Here is a 15,456-nt window from a genome sequence, read left to right as displayed (position 1 = left end):
AGATTGAAGAGAAGGTCAGAATCTTTACCAGGTGTATTTTTAAATTCTGGTTTGTTTTTTTTTCCCCTTAAAGACCCATTTCATCACAGATTTGTGTACAGCCTTCTGTTGTCAGCCAGCTAAGTTATCTTTTTTTATTTTCTTAAAATGACACTTCCTCGCAGACACCTTACCAGATAGATGCGTTCATGACTTTCACATCCTGATCACATGCATTAATTGAACACCGTGTTTCTCTCTGTGGCTTTCACTCTGCTGGTAACTAAACAACTGACTGTGTGACCAGTACTTCCTTACTCCTCACCTCTATCTTCCCGGCAGTTTTCCGAAGTAGGACTTCATGTTCCCTGTGGGTGTTTGGTGAAGGACTAGATGAGCAACCGAGTTAGTAGTGGAATTACTCAGATATTTTAGGATTCAGCATAGTATGCTAAGTTACCACCAAATGTCCTGGTCTCAGAATGCATGCCTGTATTTCAAATGCAAACGGACTAGATCATTTATAAGTCTGTGTTACAAAGCTGCCATAAGTGAAGGGCTGCAAAGTTAATGGCTTACCATCATCCAAAGGGCTGTGTTCACTCTGGTAGCTCTGAGGAATAATCCTTCCTACCCTTGTCCTGCTCACTGTAGGTTATGTCAGTCCTTAGCACATACTGACATGTCTCTAATTCTTTTTACATGGTCATTTCCTTTTGTGTGTAGAGAGCAGTAATTTCTTATTTGGAGACAGCCTTGATCCAATATGACATCGTCTTAGCAGATGACATCACATTTGCAGAGGATGAGATTGTTTTTCCAAATAAGATCTGAGTCTGAGGTCTCAGGCAGACATGGATTTGTCAGAGCCCTATTTAATGCAATGGTATTTAATGCAACACAGGTTAATTTTCTGACATTACCTTATGTAATTCTCTTCTTTGAGATTCATAGCCTCATTCATTCTCCACTTGTGAGTTTTGGAAACTCTCAAGGTTCTTGATATGAAATCTAGGTATTTGTACCCAGCTGCCTATAAAGGCATGTATCAAATCTTGCTGCCCGGGAGGAGGTGTTCAGTCCAAATGCAAGTGTCCTAGATTCCTTTACTACAGTGAAGACCTTCCTCCATTCTGCTTTCTATTGTCCTTGGCTTTCTAAGGATTCTGAAGAGTCCATAACATTTCTTGCATATAAAAATAAAAGATGCTCCTATGTCTGGGATTTCAGCTTCCTTCACCTTATCAGTGGGTCTTTGCTTAGTTCAGGCTACTCTTCTGTATAATCCATTGGCCTTTCCAGACTCCTGAGGGCTGCGTGGACATCTGCCACCTACTAGGTCCCTTTATGCCTAAGTCAACAAGGTTTTTGTCTCTACCCAGCTTGCCCCTGATTAACTTAAGTTTTGGAGCAGCGGGAACAACTTCATTACAGTTCCCCAAGTTGTGGTGACTGCCAAACATAAAATTAATTTTTTGTTACTTTATAACTTTAATTGTGCTACTGTTATGAATCATGATGTAAACATCTGATATGCAGGATATCTCATATGTGACCCCAAAGGGTGTATAGACCCACAGGTTGAAAAGCATTGCCTTCAAGCATTTGTTGATCCCAGACTCTTTCATTTTAACTTGAGGATTTCTCCCCCACAAAAGATTAAACATACACTAGAAAAGGAAGTGTCTGACAACTGTATGCCCAGAGTAAACTAGAAGCAGTAGGACTTGAGCATAGCTTTGTTCGGAACTGTTCTGCAGGGAAGACAAAGGAACATTTGCTGAAGTCCCGTTGTGTGCCAGTCCCTGAGTACAGGCTACTAATGTATGCACGTGTACACAGATTCTTTACTTTAGCGTACCTTAAACATTGCAGTCATATATAAAGAAGCATCTTTCTCCAAGGGTGGAGATTTGATTAGATCACAAGTGTGGGAGCTCCATTTCTTGTTTTCACTTTCTTGCACATTGGGAATGAAAAGTCACGACAGCCTTCAAAGAGAAAACAGACAAGGAAGAGGTGCAGGTGGTTATGGGAGTCCTTTGAAAGCTCGTAGTCTGTTTTAAACAATCTTATGTGAGCTGCAATTTCCTCGTCCCTGTTGAGTAGATGGTATAAGGAGGGATGGAGAGGTTAGAGGCCTGGACCACCAGATGAACCAGACATTCGTACAAGTCAACACAATGTGTGTTAACTGGATGAAGAGTCCCAGAACGCAGCTACCTCCTTTTTTCTTCCTACACTAGAGCCATAGGTATGTGAAGAGTCACCCTGCGGCCACCACTGTGGCAGTAAAGCTCGGGGGAGATCGTGGTCAGGATGTGCCAGGTCCCACCTTCCTGACAGCGTCTACAGGCTCAAAGGGGGTTTCATGCACATGTAAGGAAGTGGGTATATTGGTCTGTTCCAGCTTAGCAAAAACATACATCTCACAGTCTTTAGCAATTGCACTCATTGTGAATTCATATACGCATGCTCTTTTAGAGATTCACAATTAAGAGTGATCCTTGACCCCTCTCTTCCACGTCATTTTGTACTGCAGACATAAGTAAAAGAATAAATGGAAAGTCGGGAAGAATTCATTTTGCCTGGGTTTCTAAGCTCTACATCGTGTTTCTAAAATGCTTATTGGGTGCTTCCATTTTTGTTTCTCCTTCCTTTTTTTGGGGGGGGTCTGGTGGTCTGGATGCTTGTGAACTCCCCATACGGTTAGGCTTCTTGGTGGCTACTGCAGATACATCCGGGTGACAGATGCTTCCTGTGCTGAAGGTGTTTGTAGCTTAACGAGCAGGTCTGAAGTGGGAGCAGAGCAGCGGCCTAACCCCTATACTTAACAAAACTGTTCTGCATGTATACATTTGTTCCCTGCACGGTGTTTGTTTTACAGGAAGATTTTCCACAAATCAAAGGAATTTCAAAAACAAAAACAGAAACAAGACAGTGCTTCCAATTCTTCCTTCTCTCGTCACCTTCCTGACTTCTGCTGCCAAAAGTAATTATTTTTAATGAGAAATCTCAGGCATAAAAAAAAAATGACTTTAGAAAGCAGTGCTGGAGAGTCCAATGTCTTGCTGGGTGTGTCAAAACAAACACAAAAAAGTTAGAAAAAGATAAAGATAAGCCCACTTTCTGACAAATATCCAGAGCTTCATGAAAGTCATAGCCAGCGAAAATGAAGCATGGGAACAAGGTATTCACCACACGTAAACATGGCTGACCAGAAAAGAGCCATTTGCTAAAAGCAATTAAGAAATCAACAGCTGCTTGGACGTGAGGAGGCCTTTGGGAGTCTATGGTGTAACTCTAGCTGATATCCCTAACAGCGAGGGACATGGAGCCTGAAGTTGCCACCTTCATTAGCCAGATTGGACTTCAGGTGGAGGGAGGGGGACACCAACCCACCCATAGAACCTTCAACCCAAAATTTGTCTTGCCTATGAGAAGTGTAGGGATAAAGATGGAGCAGAGATTCAGGAAATGGTGAACCAGTGACAGGCTCTACTTTAGACAAACCCCATGGGGGAGAGCCAGTCCCTGACTCTATTAATGATACTCTGTTATGATTGCAGATAGGAGCCTAGCTTAACTGTCTTCTGAGAAGCTTCATCCAGCAGCTGATGGAGACAGATGCAGAAACCCACAGCCAAACAATTGTCAGTGTTTGGGGAAGTCTTTGGAAGAATGGGAGGAAGGATTGAGGGAGCCAGCAGGGTCGAGAACACCACAAGAAGACCCACAGAGTCAAATGACCTGGGCCTGTGGGGATCACAGACTGAAGAGCTTGCACGGGCTGGATCTAGGCCCCCTACACTTCCGTAGCAGATGTGTAGCACGGTCCTCCTGTGAGTCCTCTAACAGCTGGAGTAGGGGTCGTCTCTGACTCTGTTACCTGGCTTTGGGTCCCCTTCCCCTAACTTCTCTGTCCTCAGTGGAAGAAAATGAGCTTAGTCCTGCTCTGACTTTAGGTGTTAGGGTCAGTTAGTACCCCAGATGGCCTCCCCGTCTCTGATAAGAAGGTAAGGGGGTAGAGAGAGAGATCCTGAGGGCCAGATTGGGAGGAGAGCGGAGGGTGGGGGCTGGGACCAGGTTGTAAAATTTAAATAAATAAAATTTAAAAAAATGAACATAATTGGTGAGCAGTTTCTCTCTAGTTTGTAAGATCGGTGGGGCTAGACACGTTGCTCACTCACCAGGCCACCAGGGTGCTGGGGCTCAGGGTCTCTCCATGGTTGGACAGTTGTGTGTCTAGACTCTTTGTGAGCGATCTCCGTGTCTGTTTATGATTGGTCAGGGTAGTGTGCACTGCATTGCACAGCATCTATTTCCAAAGGACCAAAGGCACCTATATGCCCACAGGAATCCATGTTTCCCCCCCACACTAAGATATAACCACACACTTGTTTTTGCTTTCTTGAATGTTGTTTCAGCTTTCATTTTTTCATTTATCTGTGAGCACCTGACAGCCAGAGACCTGATCCTAATTGACTCCCTTCATTTCCCAGGGCTTGGCTAAATGCTCTTGAATAACTGGATCTTCTGGTGTTACATGTCAGCAACAACCTGCTCCCTTTCTCTGGGGTCTAGATACTTGTGGTGTAGCAATTTATGTATTCACACACACACACACACACATACATCTTGTTCTTATAATGTAAGATTTGCAGTGGAGCTTTTCAAAGGTTCTCAGTTCTGTAGGTGTAGGGGAAAATGCAAGCAGGAATAAATTACCTTAGGTACCCCCTCTCTCTTCAATATGCTTACCCTCTGGAGAATATGTGCCTGGTTTACGACTGAGGGTTTTCTTTGGAGTCACGCATTCCACTTTGTACATACAAACTGGGATATTACCTCTCTCAGAAACGGTTACCAATAGCGAGATTTTAGTGGGTTCACTAGTTTAATGTGTTCTTATGTCAGAATTTGGCCTGAAAAACAGGAGCCACTGCAGAAAAGTTGCGTGTGAAAAGGATTTGATAATACTGCATTTCATAGTGTCATCTGGAGGAAGGCCGAGGGAGAGTGTGTCTAGATTCCTGAAGGATGCTATGGAAGGCAAAGGACATAACAATCTGTGACCATAACCATCTATGTCACCAGAGCACACGACTTGCCAAGAAAAGCTTAGAATCTGAGCAAATTCATATCTATGTTTCCCGCAGAACCTGCCTGCTGTTAACTAGAGGAAAACCATTGCCTTTCCTTCTATTTTCCAAGGGATGCCCAGATTCCCCTTGGTGGTAGATTAGTCTAGAATCGTGGTAGTAAAAGATCTGGGGAAGTAAAAGATCTGTTCTTGTGTTATTCTGCGGAAACCAGGTATCTCGTGAAGAATGTGGGTGTTTGAATAGAATGGCCTTTATAGACCTTTGTGTTTCAGTGCTCGGTCTCCACTTAGTGGAACTATTTGGGATTGGAATTAGTAAGTGTGGCCTTGTTGGAGCAGCTGATGTGTCACTCTGGGTGTACATTGAGGTTTTAAAAACTCAGGCCAGGCCTAATCAATCAATCAATCAATCAATCAATCAGTCTTTCTCTCCTTCTCTTTCTCCCTTCCTCCATCCTTTCCTTTCTCCACCCCTCTCCTCTTCCCTTCTTTCTTCCCTTCCTTCATCTCCTCCCTCCACCCCCCCCCCCCGAATGCCTCCTGTGTCTATGGATCAGAGAGTGAAGCTCCCAAATACTTCTTTAGCACCATGTCTTACCTGCTGGCCGCCACACTCCCTGCCATGATAATAACGAACTCACCCTCTGCGAGGAGGCCCCCAGTGAAATGCTTCCTCTCCAAAGTTGCTTGGGTCATGATGTTTCATTATAGCAATGGAAAAATAGCTAAGAATGTTGGCATGAGAGAACACAGTGACGCTGGGAACAGCTCTGTTAGGTGGCTTATGCTCTTCCATTTCATAGCCAAAGACACCGAATCACAAAGATCTAATTCGTTGACGGAACAAACAGGTAATAGAATAGATGGGCTTACTAATCCAGGCAGTCAGGAGATCAAAGCTGGTGTGCTTGATTGCTCCATAGGGTGTTTCTAATTGAGAATGATTCTGCTTTGTCACCTCAGATATCTGAAAAGCTTTCTCGAGAGTATGTCCGGTTGTCATAAGCTGAGGAGTGGGGTGGGACTACTAGATCCTTATCAAACACCTGTAAACCAGAGGAAGCTTTCCAGGTAAAGAATTATTTAATCCCTGATCCCAGCACATCAGAAATGGAGCTTCCTGCTCATGTACAGTTTGAACAGAGGGTTTGCAGAAGGAGACATGGGAGTAGAAGGGGCTTCCTGTCACGTTTGCCATCCAATATCTGAAGACCTCCTTGTTTCCTATGGCTTTGGCAAGTGTGGCTAGAATCTTCCTTGTCTGCCTTACAAGATTCTTCATTTGCAGTGAATTCAAGTGGACCTGGCTAGGGTCGAGGGATGGGAGTCTGAGACTGCCCTAAATGTTCAACCCAACATGCGCGCGGCATGTTTTCCAGACGCAACACTTTGCCTCTTGTTTCTTATTCTTGCTCTGTCTTGGACTACTGTTCCTCTGCCAAATGTAACACAGACCCTTGGGGAGCATTAGAGCACTTTGGCTCCAGCTGTGATCCCCACAACCTGCTAGCATGAGTGAGAGGCTGCCCTTTGCCCACCAACCTCAGCATGAAGCTGATACCATTTCAACTCTGCCAAAAGGTTTCCTCAGACGCTGCAGTCTTAGGGCATGGGCCATGAGCTGCACCTTGCTGGCCAGCAGGGACACCGCCCATCACACTGAGTGGCAGCTGGTGCCTGTCACACATGTCCTAGTGTCGTTTGTGTTGGAAGAGAGGAGTGATCAGTGCCAGCTGGCTTCTCAGCTGCCACGATAAACAATGAACATGAGCCACCTTGTGTCTGCGGCACAGCTGAGGGGCTGTCTTTGCACACGGGCTGTGCGAGGGAGGTGGGCAGCCTCCTCACGCTCCGTATGAGCAATTTCCATTCTGTTGTTTTCTCTCACACATGGTGTTCTGGAACAGCTCTGGGAGGAAAGAAAAAGAGAAACTGACTCAGTGTTTTGACTTAGATGCTGGGAGAGTCATCTTGAGAACTGTCCGTTTTCTTGTTTGTAAGAAGGAAAATAAATAGCAGAGGGTTGATGGATAGGTGGCATTGGCGGCTTGGGTACAGGGGTTCACGTTTTCCATCAGAACGGAAAGCGCTGATGCTGCAGTGGGCAGGATGAGTTAGAGCCCTGCATCCCAGCTCTGATGGAGGAGCAGCACATACAAGCTGCACCTGTGATGACGTTCATGTCACTTCATGTCTCCCTGTGTCTAAAATGTCAACACTGCTGCGTGTCTTACTCTGCAGTTTGCTGTGATAAAATGTCATGACAAGAGCAACTTATGGGAGAATGGGTATACTCCACTCACAATCGAAGAGTATATAGTCCCTCACAGCGGGGGAGTCAAGATGGCAGGAACTTGAAGACGATTGTCACAACATATCCTCATTTAGGAACTGAAAACCCTGAATGCATGCTTGGCTTGTTTCCTCTATTTTAACGGTCAGTGTTCTTCACCCACATGACGGGCCTGCCTACATCAGTTAATCTGATGAAGATAATCCTTCACGGGTGGGTTTGGAGGTCCGTCTTCTAGGTGACTCTAGATCTCCTGATCTGGTTAAGTCGGCACCAGTAACCACCACAGCGGTTGTCACCCTTAAAGTCTTATTTTAGCTCGACATAACTCCTGATTTAGAAAGCAGTTCCTAGTATTTAGACTGTCACTAGAAGTCTACAGATTCCTAGCATGCAGTGTCTCAATAACCAGACATGTGGAGCATGTCATCTTTGAGTTTCTCACAGACTGAATAGGCAGAAGGAAAACACAGAATCCTCTGAGAGTCACCTACTTGCCTTGTCTGTCCTTACATACTTGCCTTGTCTGCCTGACATACTTACTTGTGTCAAAACATGTCAGACCAAGGGCAAAGGAGTACCTAAAGGTATTGAGCCTGTGCAGAATTGTCACAGCTCTGCTTCTCTTACTTTAGTGGCCTTGGGAAGTTTTACTTTTGAATGTACACTGGAAGCATTTTGACCAGCCAGCTTTGTGCCCTCTCTGCTGCGTGAGGGCAAGGCGACCACTGGCCACTGTCCTAAGATCAGTGCTCATCCTGGGCTTAGCATCTTGCAGTTAGTCATACGCCATGTTGAGCCTGTGGAAATGCTCTTCAGGGATCTTATACCCTCCCCTTTGAGTGATATGTTAACTGGAGCAAACCCTCTCAGCCACCCCTGCCTCTTTTTTATTTTTATTTTTTTATAGTCCACAAGCTTTCCAAGGACTAGTAGTTATGTTAAAGAGAATTTAAGAGCTGTGTGACATGGTCTTGTTTTGGACCATGGGTTTAGAAGAAAGTATGGATTAACAGCCTGAACAGAACAGATAGACATGAACAGAAAATGGACTTTTGATCTTGGAGGCTCTTGTTACGGAGAAGGCTGGATTGGCACCCGCACGCATGGAGAGGAAAGCCAGTAGCCTTAAGAATAACTGTGCTTGCTCAGTCTTAGTTTTGTTCTGCGGCTGTGACAAAAACACTCTGAGCAAAAGCACCTTAGAGCAGGAAAGAGTTTATTTGGCTGACAGTGTCAGGTTATAATTCATTATTGTTGGGGTATCAAGGCAGGAACTTAAGCAGTTAGCAACATCATATAGTCAAAAGCAGCAGTAAAGGGATGCACTCACGTGGCCTGCTTGCTTCTGCTCAACTAGCTTCCTTCCCTTGTACAACATCCAGAGCTTAGCCTATGAAACAGTGCCAACCACACTGAGGCTGGCTCTCTCAATCTCAGTTAACAATTAAGACAGTCCTCCATAGCCACATCCACAGCCCAGCCTGACCTAGATAATCCCTCATTCTGCCTCTCTTGCCAGGTGATTTGAGGCTGTGGACATTTGACGTTTAAAAACTACCCCAGCCACACTAAATCCTTATGATCTCCAAGTCAGGATTACACACATTCCTGATTTATGTATCTCTGCATACTTTCCTTTGTAATTATTGAAGTGTGCTATCTTTTATGTAGTTCTTTTATGTGTGTCCTTGTCAGACACGTTGTGTAGGTCATTAATGTGCTTCATTGGATCTAGAATATTCTTCCCCCATATGGACATTCCTTAGCTTCTTCTTTTGTTTTTTTTGTTTGTTTGTTTTGTTTTGTTTTTGTTTTTTTATTACTGAAGAGCTCACATTTGAATTTTGACTTTGTTGTGGAGTATATCTGACATACTTATTTAACTGGCCTCTTCTCAGAGTGCAGCTCTTACTGTGACAAAGGCAGTGTCAACAGTCAAAGATGGGAGGTAAGGAAAAGGACCTTGAATCAGGAAGAGGTCCAGGAACATGGAGAATCATAGACTTCACTCTTTATTAAGCTACTGTAGGGACTTGGGGACCTGGGCTCATACCATCAAAAGCTTATCCAAGGAGGTCTGGGCTTTGTTGTGATCAGATCATAAAGAAGGCTGCCATAGTGTTTTACTCATTCTAATTCTGGATGCCCCCTCTATTTAAGGAGCTCCTTGACACAGGATAGCACTGAACAGGTCCAAGTAGGGCTTAGCTAAATGTGGCTTGTAGTGATATGCATGTACACTTGAATTTGGGGAGTTTTCATTGGTCATCTTTTCTTTTACAAAATGAGTTAAACTCATGATCTTAAGGATTGTTCTTAGAAGCATTAACTCCTGAGTTGATTTTGTTCAACAATAAAAAAAAAGTACTTGCCTGAGAGACAGTGGGCCTTGGTTTTGAGTACTGTTTCCTAGACATCTCTGTCCAAATGGACATAATGAAACATTTATCGCATTATTGCAGTACTTGTGACAGGGTTTTTGATAGGACTGTTTGTCCTGCCACTCTTAACTTCAAGCCTGCATTATTTCTGAATAATTCATCAACACTTATCTAGAAGTACTGGGTTTTAGGGAAAGAAAAAAATGGAGCTAAGTATTAGATCCCAGCTTTCTCCTGTTCTAGTTTGCTTCTTTTGCTTTGAAAAAAACAATTTGATCAAAAGCAACTTAGGGGAGAAAGGGTTTGTTTGGCTTCTACTTCCATATGGGAGGACACCAGAGCAGGAACTCAAGCAGGAGGGAAACAGGAACTCAGCAAGGACATTGAGTCCAAGCTTGCTTTCCATGGCCTGCTCAGTTACCTTTCCTACATGACCCAACACTACCTGCCTAGGGGTGCTACTGCTGACACTGGGCTGGGCCCTGCAACATGAGTCATTCAAGAGAAGAGCGTTCAGACATACCTCCTGGCCAATATGATGAAGGCAGTTTCTCGGATGAGGTTTCCCTCTTACTATGTAACTTCAGTTTGTATCAAATTACAAAAATTTTTAACTACTATATGAAGTTGAGAATTGTTCTTTCAAGGTCTGTAAAGAATTGTGTTGGTATTTTGATGGGAATTGCATTGAATCTGTAGATTGCTTTTGGCAGGATGGCCATTTTCACTGTGCTAATCCTACAGATCCATGAACATGGGAGATCTTTCCATCTTCTGATATCTTCTTCAGTTCCTTTCTTGAGAGACTTGAAGTTTTTCAAACAGGTCTTCACTTGCTTTGTTAGCGTCATACTGAGGTACTTTATGTTATTAGTGGCTATTGTGAAGGGTATGGTTTCCCTAATTTCTTTCTCAGCCCTTTTGTCTTTTGTATACAGAAGGGCTACTGATTTTTTTTTTTTTTAGTTAATTTTGCGTCCAGCCACTTTGCTGAAGTTGCTTATCAGTTGAAGGAGTTCTCTGGTTGAGGTATCCCAGAAACAGAAAGACAAACATGGACGTGGATATTAGACATGTAGTATAGGATAAACATACTAAAATCTGTACACCTAAAGAAGCTAATCAAGAAGGAGGACTCAGTAAGACAGTCAGTCCTCACTCAGAAAGGCAAACAGGATGGACATCAGAAGAGGGAGAAAAGAGGGAACAGAGGGCCTCTGAAAGACTCTATTCAGCAGGGTATCAAAAGCAGATGCTGAGACTGCTGAGACTCATAGTCAAACTTTAGGTAGAATGCAGGAATCTTCTGAAAGAAGAGGGAAACAAAGACTGGAGAGGGCAGGAGCTCCACTAGGAGAGCAGCAGAACTAAGAAATCTGTGCCCAGGGCTCTTTTCTGAGACTGATACTCCAACCCAGGTCCATGCATAGAGATAACCTAGACCCCCTGCACATATGTAGCCCATGGCAGCTCAGTGTCCAAGTGGGTTCCCTTGTAATGGAAACAGGGACTGTCTCTGACATGAACTCAGTGGCTGGCTGTTTGATCACCCCCCCCCCCGAGAGGGGAGCAGCCTTACCAAGCCACAGAGGAAGACAGTGTAGGCAGTCCTGATGAGTCCTGATAAGCTAGGGTCAGATGGAAGGGGAGGAGAACCTCCCTGTCAGTGGACTTGGAGAGGGATATTGGGGGAGATGAGGGAGGAAGGGTGAGATTGGGAGGAAATGAGGGAGGGGACTACAGCTGGGATATAAAGTGAATAAACTGTAATTAATATAAAAATAAGTAAAAAAGAAAAAATTAACTACTAAATAAACATTGGCAAGTCTTTTAAGACCCATGTGCCCTATTATTTTTTATCTACAGCATGGATATGATGGTACTTACTGACTGAATACTTAACGCACATAAAGGACTGGGTGGTTGTACTGGTTGGTTTTACTCAACTTGACACAAACCAGTTTTGGAAGAGGGCACCTTAATAGCAAAGTGCCTCCATAAGATCGGCCTGTGGAAAATTGTTTGTATTGTCTTGATTGATATGGGAGGACCCAGCTCACCGTTGGTGGGTGCCATCCTTGGGCAGAGGTGTCCTGGGTTGTATAAGAAAACAGGCTGAGCAAGCAATGGGGAGCAACCCAGTAACGTTCCTCTGTGTTCTCTGTACTAGTTCCTGCATTGACTTCCTACCTTGACTTGCCTCAGTGACTGAGTATAATCAGAGAGTTCTATGCTGAAATAAAACCTACGTTGCTTTTGCTCATGTTGGTTTTTCACAGCAGTAGAACCCTAATTAAGACAGTGACCGAGGAGCGCCATTGTCAAGTCCTTTCACCTGTCCTCATGCTGTGTTAGCTTACCTCAGTGATACGCTCAAAGCTCGACTTGAACTAAGGTGACACATTTTTATCATCTGGCTTTCATTTAAATTAAAGTCTCATTGGCTGGTTTGCCCACTTTATTTTCAAAAATTCCATATGGATGGCTAAATAGGATCCAGAAACATGGCATATTATTTTTTTTAGAGACATATGACTAACTAAAGTTAAACTGGTGCTCAAAATAATTTTCAGAAGAAGCATTGATGCTGTTTACCTGTCAGGCACGGAGGAGGAAGGAAAGAACTTAGAGCAGAATACCTAACGCTGGCCCCAGGGAGGAAAACATTCACTGTCCAAAATCATTTTGGTAGCTTCTGCAGAAAGTCGGTTGGCAACCGAGAAGGGGAAGGTGGCTTTCCTGTGTCCTTCCCATGGGAGCTTCACACTGAAGAGTGGGACAAGCAGGCAGAGAGACTGTGTGGGTCTTCAGAGGACGTGGTATCCTCATGTGCATCCACACAGCATTGACCTTTGTGTTGTCTCCTGTTTCTGCTCTTCCTGAAGGACTTAAGATTATACTAGAACTAGGTGAAATCACCAAATCCAAAACAGAAAAGGAAGACCCTCTCCCCACCCCCACCCCCAACACACGCACACACATCCCAGACAAGGGGCCTAGTGTATGTATGCCTTTTCTCTTCTGGACAGGCAACTGGAAGCAACGTACTTCAGTCTCTGCTGACACTATTTTCTATATGAGCACAGCTTTATGAGTTCACCCTGCCTTTGGTGGGCATCTTTTACTTTCAGATTCTGTTTCCAGATCCCTTTGCTAATTCGGTGATTGGTAATCGTAGTAGCACGGCTCATTGGTGCACATTACCTGATATTTTCTGGCCTGGGTCATTCACAGGTGTAGCTGTTTTCACCCTTTCAACAGTTACAGGAAGCAGCTGATATTCTTAACTCCATTGTATTGGTTAAACCTCCCCCCAGAACAACAACAACAAAGAATTGAAATAGAGATACCCAAGAATCGTTAAGGCAGAGAGAGTGGTAGAAATGGGTCTGGGCCTCCAGGATTTAGCACCTGAGCTATTAGCTGCTGAGGTATTCTGCTTCCTAGGAGCGTTTTGTTATGTATATGAATGTGTACTATATGTAAATTATTTGGGGACATAAGCAGTTTGTGTACATATGTATATGTATGTATCTGCATGAGTTAGTAAATGAATAGCTGGGTATTCTTTTGTTATTTATGTACTTATTTTTATGTGTCTGAGTGTTCTGACTGCATGTATGTATGTGCTCCATGTGTGTGCCTAGTATACGTGGAGGTGAGGTCAGAAGACTTACATCTTTGGAACTGGGTGTTGTGAGATTCCACATGTGTGATGTAAGCCAAATTCGGGGCCTTTGAAAGGGCAGCTAGTGATCTTACCCCCTGAGCCATCCCTCCAGCCCAGGACTTTTTTTTTTGTATAGCAATAGCTTAGATTCTTGCTAGTGGGTGAGGCAAAGGTTGTGTGTTTGAAATTTCGATGAGTTTTGTCAAACCCTACCCATAATAGAATGTACTGCTCTTTTACAGCAGCTATTTTGAGACATATTTTCAGCATTAGCTGCTATAGAGAATATAGAAGTGACAGAATGTGTGAAGAGGAGCTGGAGCTTGAGAGTTTGTGTGGCCAGCTCAGAATAGATTGAAGAATTCAGCGCTGGGACTGTCATGAACAGGGGCTGACCCATTGGGGCCGGTGACTTGATAGGCCAACTTCAGTTCCTCCTTCCTTGTGCTTCTGTGTGGACGTCACTTTACCTTGTGTCTTTACTAAGTCACATTTTAAACTTAGGCCACCATGGAAAGGATACACGGTAGATCCAGGAGTCAAATATATTTAAAATACTCGTTCTGAGTTTATTAAGATGAAATTACAAATGGCTTCCCATTGGAGTGGAAGGAGTAGTGCCTGAGCTCCTATATCTAAGAGTCACACAGCACCTTCTCAGTGACTGTTAGTCTCCATTTCAGTGTTTTGGGAAACTACGTGGCTAATAGGCAGTCCCTCCCTTTCTTTTGTGTCCCCTAAAACACTGGGCACCTTGGTTTTTCTATTGCTGCTGTTATTACAAATTATTGCAGACTGTGTGACTTCATATAACAGAGATTTGTTCTTACCTATCTGGAAGTCAGGATGTTAACATCAAGGATGCTTCTGGTTTCACGTGGGGAACATCAAAAGAGAGAGTCTTCCTGCATATGACAGAAGCCTGGCTCCTTCTGGAGACTCTTGCCTTGCTGGTTTCCAGAGGCCTCCTGAGCCTGTGACCACATCTTCATAGCACTTCAGCCTCCTGCGTCCATCCGTTCTTCCCCTGGGAGTCACTCCTATGCTAACACCTGAGTGGTCCAGGCCATTGTCTTTATTTCAAGGTCTTTGCCCCAGATTAGTCAGATTAACCAGAGCTGCCAAGCCTCTTCCAGCGTTGTAATGTGATATAGTCACAGGTCTTGGGTGTAGAACCCAGGCCTTGCTGTAAGGCAGTGTTGAGCCAGCCACAGTATGGATTAAGGAGAACTACACAGAAGGCCCATGGACCCAGAAGGCATAACCATGTCTTGTAAAGGACCCCTCTTTGAATTCTCAGGTTTGGTTTGCTGAAAGCTGGTGTCTGTAAAAATGCATCACTCCTTGCCGTGTAATATTTACAAATGGCAGGTACTATGGCTGGTGCCTTGAATGCCTCAAGCTATTGAGAAGTTTTTAAAAATTTAAAAGAAGGTTTAATTTGTAATCTCCCTTTGGAATTTCTTCTCCTTTAATGATAATGAACACAAGGAAATAGTATATAAACAGTTTCACATGGGAGAGCTCAGAAGGGAACAGTTTCCCTAACATTTCCCAGGAACACAACTTTCTCACATTATTTGGTGTCTTGATATGGAATAAAGTAAATTTTTGTTAATTGGGAAAATATATTCTCTTTTTTTGGCAATTCTATTGAAAATAAGTTAAATATATTACCATTCTCTTCTCTGTCCCCCCCTTCTTCCTTCCCTCTCTCATTCCCCCCTCTCCGCCTCCCATCTGTCTTTCTCTCTGTGTCTCTCTCAGGATACTTAAGTCTTTGACAGTTACGTGCATTTTAGTCTTAAAAAGTCATGGACAAAAAGTATGAGTCATGCCGAAAGTTTTAGTTTTTTGAATTTGTTTTGAGTGCTTTTGTTTTTAAGTAATAAAGGCATAACATTGATTTCTTAATCTGCTCATTCTTTGATTCATCAGACATAATTTAAGAGTCTCCTGTGTGGCAGGCATGATGCACAAAGAAAATATATGCGAAGACAGATAGATTGGAAGGTCTTTGAGACTA

General features: G+C 43.7%; 1 protein-coding gene across 2 annotated transcripts in view; it reads left to right on the top strand.

Annotated features, from left to right (window-relative positions):
* Glis3 (GLIS family zinc finger 3) overlaps nt 1-15,456 on the top strand; it is a 422,140-nt gene that overhangs the window by 238,121 nt on the left and 168,563 nt on the right. The window lies entirely within an intron of this gene.

Source organism: Meriones unguiculatus, chromosome 1 (assembly GCF_030254825.1).
Source record: "Meriones unguiculatus strain TT.TT164.6M chromosome 1, Bangor_MerUng_6.1, whole genome shotgun sequence".
Taxonomy (NCBI): Eukaryota; Metazoa; Chordata; class Mammalia; order Rodentia; family Muridae; genus Meriones; species Meriones unguiculatus.
Note: the sequence above shows the minus strand (reverse complement) of the source record. Positions and strands in the feature narration are given on the sequence as shown.